The sequence below is a fragment of the Scyliorhinus torazame genome, chromosome 7 (genome assembly GCF_047496885.1).
Source record: "Scyliorhinus torazame isolate Kashiwa2021f chromosome 7, sScyTor2.1, whole genome shotgun sequence".
NCBI lineage: Eukaryota > Metazoa > Chordata > Chondrichthyes > Carcharhiniformes > Scyliorhinidae > Scyliorhinus > Scyliorhinus torazame.
The window spans coordinates 98,682,829-98,693,308 of NC_092713.1; the positions used below are offsets into that span (position 1 = coordinate 98,682,829).

General features: G+C 41.3%; 1 long non-coding RNA gene across 1 annotated transcript; it reads left to right on the forward strand.

Moving 5' to 3' along the window:
* The first annotated feature begins 5,283 nt into the window (after positions 1 to 5,283).
* On the forward strand, positions 5,284 to 8,370 carry LOC140427308 (uncharacterized). The gene is made up of 3 exons (XR_011948458.1): positions 5,284 to 5,353; positions 5,965 to 6,104; positions 7,691 to 8,370. It is a non-coding gene; the product is annotated as an uncharacterized lncRNA (long non-coding RNA).
* The last annotated feature ends 2,110 nt before the right edge of the window (positions 8,371 to 10,480 follow it).

Sequence of the window (10,480 nt, forward strand, 5' to 3'; positions counted from 1 at the left end):
GCACATATATGCTGGGCTCCTCCATCATTGAGGTTGGGCATATTTGTAGAGCCTCCTTGTCCTCCAGTGAGTTGTTTAATTGTCCACCACCATTCACGGCTGGATGTGACAGGACTGCAGATCTAAGGATCTGATGCGTTTGTTGTGGAATCGCTTAGCTCTGTCTATTACTTGCTGTTTATGCTGTTTGACACACAAGTAGTCCTGTGTAACAAGTGTCTGAATTTATATGTCCTGAACAAAAGGACCAGCTGAGTCCAGGTACAGCCAGTTTGCTTAATTAATTAACTCCTTCAGCTGCTGCCAGTAGATAGCTTCTCTCCCCTTGCTTTGGCCCTTGGATGAGGTTGACAAGTTAAACAATGCTTGCAATTAAATGTTAAATAAACAATATTAGATTTCTAGAAAGATATTTTAAATTTCCCTCTTCTCAACAAACTTCCACTCTGTTCAAAGCCACAGAGTGAATGTTATTATGGCAGCAGGACAGGTTAATAGGGGGTAAAAGGACATACAGGACATTTTGCCTTTGTCAGTCGTGGCATAGATTATAAGAGCAGGGATATTATGTTGGAGCTGTACAAAAACTTTGGTCAGGCCACGACTGGAGTAGTGTATGCAGTTCTGGTCCCCTCAGCATAGTAAGGATGTAATTGCACTGGAGAGGGTGCAGAGGAGATTCACTGGGATGTTTTTCTTGGGTTGGACCATTTGAGCTGTGAAGAGAGGCTGGTGTTGTTTTCTTTTAGAGTGGAGGAGGGGCCAAATTGAGGTGTATAAGATTATGACGGGTATGGACCGGGTGGATAGAAAGCAGCTGTTCCCTTGAGTTGAAGGTTTAATAACAAGGGGGTATAATTTTAAGGTGAGGGGCAAGAGGTTTAGAGGGGATTTGAGGAAAATGTTTTTCACCCAGAGAGTGGTGGGATTCTGGAATGCACTGCCTGATAGGGTAGTAGAAGTGGGAAACCTCACAACCCTTAAAAAGTACATGGATGAACAGTTGAAATGTCGTAACATTCAGGGCTATGGGCCACGTGCTGGAAAGTGGATTTACTGTAGATTTTAGTGTTGTTTTGTTGGTGCAGACTTACTGGACCAAAGGACCTTTTCTGTACTGTATGATTCTATGTGAATCCTTTCTCTTCTTCACAGCAACTATTGAATCAATGTCCAGTTGTAAGGTCGTTGTGGAGGTCTTGTGGGCACAGTGGGTAGCATCCCTACCTCTGGACCAGAAGTTCTGGGTTTGAGTCTAACGCCAGGACTTACTGGTCATGGAAGGAGTGTTCAAAGCAGTTCAACGGGCTGATAATCAGCTCAGGGAATCCTTTCACCATTTCCCCTACCATTCCTGAAAGGGTAAAAAAGTTTGGGTGTGAAGATAAGTTTTTAAAAGGTGCTGGCCACCCTCCAGTCCTAGCCCAACTGGCAAGCTGTGAATGGGGATGACATCAGTCAAGTCTGATCCAATCTTTACCTAAATGTTCAGCAGAAGCCACTTAACATTATTATGACAAAGCACAATTCTCCCAATGTGACTGCTGTCATATGATATAGTTAAATGTCTCAGAATGCAAAAAAAAATCGATGATGTAACATATTTAAAGCCAGTTAGCCTTGTGTGTTTCTAACTAGGAGTGATTAACCTGCTATGTGGCGAGTCTTTGGCTTCTCGTCTAGGTTTTTATGACTCAGAGCCGGAGATGCTCACACGCATCCATTGAGGACCATAAACAGCATACTGCTAACAATGAAGGTCACAGATGGGTATTTTGTGTCTGATGCACAAGCCAGATCCAAGCCCAGACCTTGGTGGAAATTGCAGTGAGACGACACAAGACTGGCACACATTGTCGATCCTTCCCTGATAAAAACGTTTTCTTTTGGACAAGAGACGAAAAAACACCCTTTAATTTAGGAATATCGCAGCAACGTGTACCAATCATGAGGGGGGTGGGGGAAGTCACAAAACTACTTAAATTTGTTTCAAGCAATTACAAAAATAAGTGAAAAGCAGGCCGACTTTAAATATACCGCGGTCCTGATTTATTTCTGCACCCTGGGGAGTTGGAGAGACCCGGAAGTTTTTTATATATCACATGGCTGAGAGATTTAATATAAACACAAAAATGGCGGCAGTCACATTGGGAGAGCGTGTTTGCTGCGTCATAAAATAATATGCATGTAAACAAAGAGAGGAGAGAGAAGAAAAGGGGGAAAGAAAGAGAGAAAGAGCGAGCGGCAGGCAAGCGAGCGATCCGGGAGCCGCCGAGACTGTCTGGGCTGCGGTTGACACTGAGAGCGACTCCAGGGTGGGGGCTCCGGGGGCGCATTGTGTCCAGACTCTGTGTTGAGCAAGTCTCTCTCTACCTGTCTTCCTCGATTGTTCGGGGGCGGTGTTTACTATTTATTTAATAGATATGCATGCATGTACGAATTAAAATGCATTAAATTATACTCGATGTTAGAAAAGTCAACACTAAAATGACGAAGTAAATGAGGGCAGGACTGGTAATATTTCAGTGTACGATGTCAATTTCCAGAAGGTGGTGGAATCTTGGAAATTTCTTGGTGCCAGTTAATCTGGGTTTCACGTGGGGCTTTATTTTGTAAGCGTGATTTGAATGTATTTTTTACCCTAAAATTCTGCATTTTTCTTTTGTATTGTGTAGGCTTTCAATGGGGTGGAGTTTTTATTTTTCCAGATTTGCTTGGGTTTTTTTTTTCCTGGAGATTGATGCTGGCTCGAAAGATTGGAAACAGCGCCCAGATCCAACTTGTTTACAGCGAGCGAGGGTGCTGCTTTCAAGAGGGAAGGTGGAAAAGCGAATCTGATTCTGATAGATCCCTGGGAAAAAAAACAGCTCCTCCTCTTTCTCCCCGCCCCTAAAAAGATTTAATGTGCCTACAACTAAGAAAACAAATCCTGTCAGATCTTGTTGTTTATTCGAAGAAATCTTGATATACCAGCAGGTCTGCATTGAAATGAATCTGTTCATAACATGATTGAATTCGTTTAACATTCATTGGATTGCATTTGTGATGTTAATCTCTAATTAATATTGATAAACTGAAAAGAGGGGCCATGGCAGATGTAGAAAACACATGTCGCCAGCCAAACATGGATTTTTGTTTACACTGCGTTTTATGCTTTGAAAGTTGCATGTAATGTTAGTGAAAGGTAAGGTGCCTTTCAAATTATTTGTGCAATAATACATTTTTAAAAATATTGTAAAGCTAGCAACTTTTAAAGAACTTGCATTTATATGGAAGGTTTACCTTACTAAACCATCCCAGAATATGATCAAGCAAAATTTGACGATGAGCATCTGACAAAAATCCTGATCAATGAGCTGATGTTTACAGAGACTGGAGAATGGGCGGCCAGGCATTGCATGTTTTAATGTGAAATTGAGACAGCTTGGCAAGAGGTCAAGGCACGTGGTTGAAGAGTGCAAGAGAAGATAAATCAAGATCCCAGTAACAGCTTTCCTGACACTTTTTAAAATTTGTTTGTGAGATGTGGGTGTGGCTGGCTAGGTCAGCGTTTGTTGGCCATCCCTAATTGTCCTTAAGATAGGTGGTGGTGAGCCTCTTGAATTGCTGCAGTACTTGAGGTATTGGTACGCCCACAGTGCTGCTGGGAAGGGAGTTCCAGGAATTTGACGGAATAGAGATATAGTTCCTTTTTTTTCCTTTTAAAATTTTTTCTGATTAAGGGGCAATTTGCATGGCCAATCCACCTACCATGCACATCTCTGGGCTGTGGGGTGAGACCCATGCAGTCATGGGGAGAATGTGCAAACTTCACAAACAGTGACCCAGGTGGGGATCGAACCGAGGTCCTTGGTGCTGTGCCACCCCATGGTGATGTAGGTTCAAGTCAGGGTAGTCAGTATGTGGTTTGATGGGGAACTTGTAAGTGGAAATGATCACATGTCTGCTGCCCTTGTTCTTCTCGGTCCCAGGTTTGGAAGTGCTGTAAAAAGAGTTGGCAAGTTGCTGCAATGTTGTAGATGGTGTACACTGTTGCTGCTGTGCATTGGTGGTGAAGGAGTGAATATTCAAGTTGGTGAATGGGGTGCCAGTCAAGCGGGCTGCTTTGTCATGGATGGAGCCAAGCTTCTTGAGTGTTGTTGGAGCTACACTCATCCAGTCAAGGGGAGAGTATTCCATCACACTCCTGAATTATGCCTTGTAGGTGATGGACAGGCTTTGGGGAGTTGAGTTACTTGGCGCAGAATTCCTAGCCTCTGACCTGCCATGATATTTATGTGGCTCGTCTCGTTCAGTTTCTGGTCAATAGTAACCCCCAGAATGTTGATCTTGGAGGATTTAGTGATTATGATGCCATTGAATGTCATTGGGAGATGGTTAGACTCACTGTAGTTTTAGATGGTCATTATCTGGTACTTGGATGGCATGAGTGTTCCTTACCACTTAATCTGCCCAAGCCTGATTTGTCCAGGTCTTGCTGCATATTACTGCTGAATATTACTACAGCCTATGTGCTTGATGTGACTCACAAATGTACAGAATGGCTATCAGCTTATTTCTGTCCTCAACATTTTTCCGGGCTCCAACCTGCTTATGGCTGATGTCGCGTTACATTGTTTGGAGCTAAAGAAGGTAAGAAATGGCAGTGCGTCTGAGGGGGGAAATGATACTCAGATTACACAAGGGAAATTCAGAAGTTTGGGAGGGTGTGAAGTTTATCAGCATGAAATGGGCATTGAAAGTAACTAGTTCTGGCATGGAATTTGGCAGGGGAGAAAGTTTGTTGCATTAAACCGAGGGTCGGGGAGAAGGGTGAAAACTTAGTACGACAGAAACAGGGGAAGGTTAAGAAAGCTACCCTATATTTTTAGTAGAAAGTAACAGAAGATAATTTTATATTGTCAATCGAGGACCTTATGGTAAGCATTCGAGTGGCCCATGAAGAGAAAAGGTTTGGATACATCTGTTGATTTTAAGGGGAAGAGACTTGGGAGCTAAAGGAGCTTTTCACATGATTGAGATCCTTTGAAAAACTGGGTTTGATCAGAGACTTTGTAATAAGTTGATTTAAATGTAAAAACAACTCCGGGGGAAGGAAGGAATCTGGGTTTGCATGTTTGGAGTTTGGAACGGGAAAGAAAAAAATTGAGGAGAAATGACCACAGTGTACCGATTGTATGGGTAAGTAGGGGAGAGGGATTGCTGGGGAGAAGGTGTGTATATGTAGAATAAGTAATCAAAGTAATCTTGTGTTTGGTCTAGGATTGCAAGAGACATGCCGGAGAACCATCCCAGATCTGGGAATATTGAAATTTTTGCATATAAAAATACCTCTAAAGGTTAAACAAATACTGTAAGTACTATCTCTGATTGGTAGTAAACATTGTGGCTTCATTTATTTCTCTTTTACATAATTAAGAAGAATACAACTCTGATGCTGTATTCAGATCCAATGATGTATTCAGATTTAATGATTAACGATTGTTAAAATTATTGTTTAATATATTTGAGTCTCCTCAATCGTTTTATCAAGGTTGAATTATCTGATCTCAGTTGAAGTGACATCGGAGCCCCTGGGTCAAGAGGGGGAAAATGAGCCCCGATCCATGCTCCTGATCACTGTCCAGTGTCACGACTGGATATTGGGCTTAGCCATGATGCCTCTGTGGTTAAGTAGCCTGTTGGCACTCGCTGTTTAGGCTCTTGTATGAGGTGTGCTCACTTGACCAGAGTGCTGCTAATCCCCATGGAATTGTGACCCTGCGTGATGATCTCATTTCCTCATTAACTAAACTAATTTGTAAATTCTTAATGTTTCCATTGTGTTTTTTTTCACAGCCATCTGTACATGCAACATCAATAACTGCAGGCATTTGCTTTTATTGTTAAATATTGAAGGCATCTATCTGCCGTCCTTGCTTTATGAAGCCCAAGTATGAACACTGACATTTTTATGGCTTGTAGATCTGAAACGCTGTGGGTTCGAGCAAGACCCTGGCTGTATTGCTGAAGACTTGGGATACAGCTAGTTCTAGAGCATGAGCCAAGCAGTTCCAATCCAGTTTCAACACTAACATCTACCCACAATGCAGAAAATTGCTCAGGTATGTCCTGTCCACAAAAGATCAAGACAAATCCAATCCAGCCAATTGCCCTCTTAAGCTACATCTATTCATCAAATACTTGAATAACATTTCAGCACTCTGTACCAGACTTCATTACAGCCTCAGACCAGGGCAGCATGGTGGCCTAGTGGATAGCACAGCTGCCTCACGGCACTGAGGTCCCAGGTTCGATCCCGACTCTGGGTCACTGTCCGTGTGGAGTTTGCACATTCTCCCCGTGTCTGCGTGGGTTTTGCCCCCACAACCCAAAAATGTGCAGAGTAGGTGGATTGGCCACACTAAATTGCCCCTGAATTGGAAAAAATAATTGGGTAATCTAAATTTATTTTATTTTTAAATTACAGCCTCCTACCAAATATGGACAAAAGAACTGGGGTGAGTGAGGTTAGAGTGACTGCCCTTCACATCAAAGTAGCATTTGACCGAGTGTGGTATCTCTGAGCCAAATCAGTGGCAATTAAAAACTCCCTTTGGCTAGATTCATGTGCATCAGAGGAAGATGGTTATTTTGAAGTCATTATCTCAGTCCAGGCCAAATTACTGAAGGTGTTCTTTGGGGCCAAGTTCAATGCCAACCACCTTCATCTGCCTCATCAATGATTTCCCACCATCAAAGAGTCAGAAGCGGGGATACTCATGGGCTGCACACTGTTGAGTTCCATTTACAATTCCTCAAGTAATGAAGCATTTTATGTCTGCTTGCAGCAAGACCTGGACAACATTCAGGCTTTGACAGTGAGCGCCATCTACAAGATGTACTGCAGCAGCTCACCAAGGCTTCTTTGATAGCACCTCCAAAATGTACAATTTCTACTATCTCACAGGACAAGGGCAGCAGATGCATGGGAACATCATCACCTGCAAATCCCCACCCCTCACACCATTCCTTCACTATCATTGAGTTAAGTTCTTGGAACTCAATTCCTAACAGCTCTGTTCACTTGCCTACATAGATGGGCTGCAGCAGTTCATGAGGCAACTCCCCTCTACCTGCTCAAGGGCACATTGGAGCAAAGTCTGTATTCCATTAATTAATAAAAGAAGAGAGCATGTCTGCTCATGTTCTTTTCCTGTTAGCTGATCTCCCTTATCATTTGTAGTCAAAATGTGGCACAGACAATCTGCTGTTGGGCCTTTGCATCTCCTGCTCCAGCATCCTCCTGTAGCTTCTGAGGGCGAACTTCTCTTCCAATTTCCTTTGAATGTGGCAATTTCTTCCACTGCTCTCTTGCTTTCATAAAGAGCCATAATGAGCTGAGGTCATGAATTCAGCGATGTGGGAGATATACTGGGTGTGAATGTTGCTGCAACATGCTGGAGTGCTGATTTTATTTTCCGTTTCTCCTCTCCCCTTCCACTGTTTGCCTCACCCAAAGATTTTGCCTCCCTTTTTCTTGGACCATACCTCGTCTCCTTTTTTTGCACACTATAGGCACGTAGTGGTCAGCAAAATCACGTCCGAGTGCCATTATTGATTTGTGGTGCTTATCTAGTTTTGACGTGCCGTTTAACTGTGGGTGGTTTCACAACTAAACTCGATACTTCTCTCCTTTGTTCTCACACAGGCACACTTCCAGGCGGATTGCTGGAATCTTTGCCTCCGGCACTCAGCGCTCTGATCTCTCACTCAAGTGGCCACCCTTCATTTGTGACTATTGAGTATTCCAGACAATTTGACTGCTGGGGGAAGGAATCATAGCCAAGTCCAATAAGAATACAAACTAATATTAATAAAGTGTGGGGACTCTGGCTGGTTTTAGTTTTCCATCTCCTTTCCCTGGATCTGAGGCTGTCAATCATAGGTTTTTAGACATTGCAGATGAAATGACATAATACAGGCGGAATGTCACTCCAGAGTAGGAAAACAAGACCAGCTGTCTGGTAACATGCCGCTTGCAGACTTTGCAAAAGAGCCAAATATACAGTTGGTTTTTACATCAACTATATCAAGTCATGAGACTTTGGCAAATTCAGTTAGCTATTATTGCTGAGGAAGGAATATGTTTGCACAAATTAATGTTCCCGTAAGTAGCATGTAGTATTTTTCATTTTATTTCAAATAGATTGTGCCGAAGCTTTGAGGATTTTTTTAAAAATTGAAAATTGAAGGCTGTTGGCTTTCTATTTCTGGAATCCACTGAGAACATTTTGTGGTTTCTCATATATTTGGGACTGTTGAATTAACTAAATTATAGATTAAATGCTTTCAACAGAAAATTGTTGGAAATGTGAGCTGCATCGTAAACTATCCAGAGTTACTGGTTATTAAAGAATGTTGGAATGCAATAGCACATAAACATGTCTTGTTTATGCTGGTGTTTTTCCTTGCAACAGTCAACTTGTCTCTTTCCTTCCAAAACATATTAATTCCCATTTTTCCACAATGCACTTCACCTACCATTGATCTGACCATCCTGCTGTGCCTTGCAGCAATCTTTCAATACTTGCTTCCCTCCCTAATTCGGTGATATCCGAAAATTCTGATATTGTTCCAACAATTCTGTCCTGAGAAGCTGCCTTTTATTCCTGTCATTTGATTTCTGTTCTTGAAGCTCTTCTTTATTTGTTTAATTACATTCCTTACGTTCATCCATGTACCATTATATTTGCCACAAGTTTCTTTTGAGATAAGTTATTGAATACATTTTTTGAGAATTCATAGGTATCATAGTCACTATATTTGTTTTGAACATTCACAAAGAAGTCTATACAATTATTAAAGAATAACCAGTCCTTTAGAAATCTGTGCTGACTGGTCCTCATTAGTTCAAGTTTATCCAGCTATTTAGCAATTTCTTCCTGTTGTAGACTTTAGTAGTTTGCCAACAATCAAAGTAAAAGTAACTGTCCATTCTTTTGAAGAAAGGAATGTCAATCCTCCAGTTTGTGGTCCATTTTTTTTACGTTGATAGAATTTTAGAAAATATAATTGAAGCCTCTGTTTTCTATTCCTTGCATCTAAACTATCAGATTCTGGTAATGTCTCTCACTTAAATTTCAGTAACGTCTTCAGTATAGTTATTCTTTTGCCACTAATTATTTTACATCTGTCTTTGATGGTTCTGTAATCGCAAAGTCTATCCGCTCTGAAAACTGACAGTACTTACTACTGTTTTTGCTAATGCCTCACACTCCACGAGACATGCTTCCTTCATTTCTAATTGGCCCTAATCTTTTAACCGTATATTACTAATTAGCATCTACCTGTTTCCTGTAAGCATTCATCCTTTTCACAGTTTCAAAATTATGGGGTTTTTAATGTTCATCCTAGAAACCACAGCCTTTGATAATACAGCCCTTTTTTGGCTTTCTGGAATATACTTTCCATTTCCTGTGTAAATGTTTCTAATTTCTGATTCAGTTTTCCATTTTCAGTTTTCCATTTTATCATGCAATAATTTGTTACTCCCACCCGCCCCCGTTCCATTCTTGCATTAGCCTAATTTCATTATGGTGGTTGTCTCCCTGATCTTTGGTTTTCGATATCCACTTGCTCCTCATGACCTTTAGCAGTGCTATTAGGAGCTTCCTACCCTATACAAAATTGTCTGCCATGTTTCTGAGATCATATTCGCAGTTACACTGCCAAAGTATTTTCTTGGCTCGGAAATGCTTTTGAGACCTTGTGAAAAGCATTATCTAAATGCAGATTCTATCTTTCTTTACAGTCTTTTGCTATGACATTACTTGGAACTCTTGGCTACCTTTCCTCCCTTTCTTTCTTCGTTACCCAAGGTTTTATGTTATCTTTGGGTATATGTAATTCCTTTTGCTGATACAGCTGAAGCCATGTCATCATTTTCTGTTGTACTCGAGTCTGGCTTTCCAATTTTACTTCTGCACTTTATGCATTGATATGCACCCATTTTAGTTCGAATGTCTGTGGTTTTGCAATTTTTTTGCCTTTTCAATATCCTTATTTAATTTTTTAACTTTCCTTCCAAGTAGTCAATTTTACTTGTTTTTTTAAATAATTTTGTTTTAACCTTGCTGTACTAGTTTAAACCCACTCTAAAGACTCAGTTAGCCTCCCAGTATATTGAGTTCAGCTCTGTTCCAAACGTGGGCTGCCTCTTCAGTGCACACTCCTGTCCCAGATGTGGCAGTAATGCCATGCGAATATGAAACCTTCTCTCTTACATATTCACTCCCTTTATTTGTTCCTGTACTAGGCAGTGCTTCACTCCAATGACAATTCCTAGATTTGAGATCCTGTTCTTAACCTGCCTCCTAACTCCTTCAGATGTCCTTGCCAGACCTGCATTTTATTCTTTCCATTATCGTAGGTTCTGCCATCAAACCTTGAGTTCTAGCTGCAACCTATTCCTTTCTAAGAATTTCTATAAACACTCCAT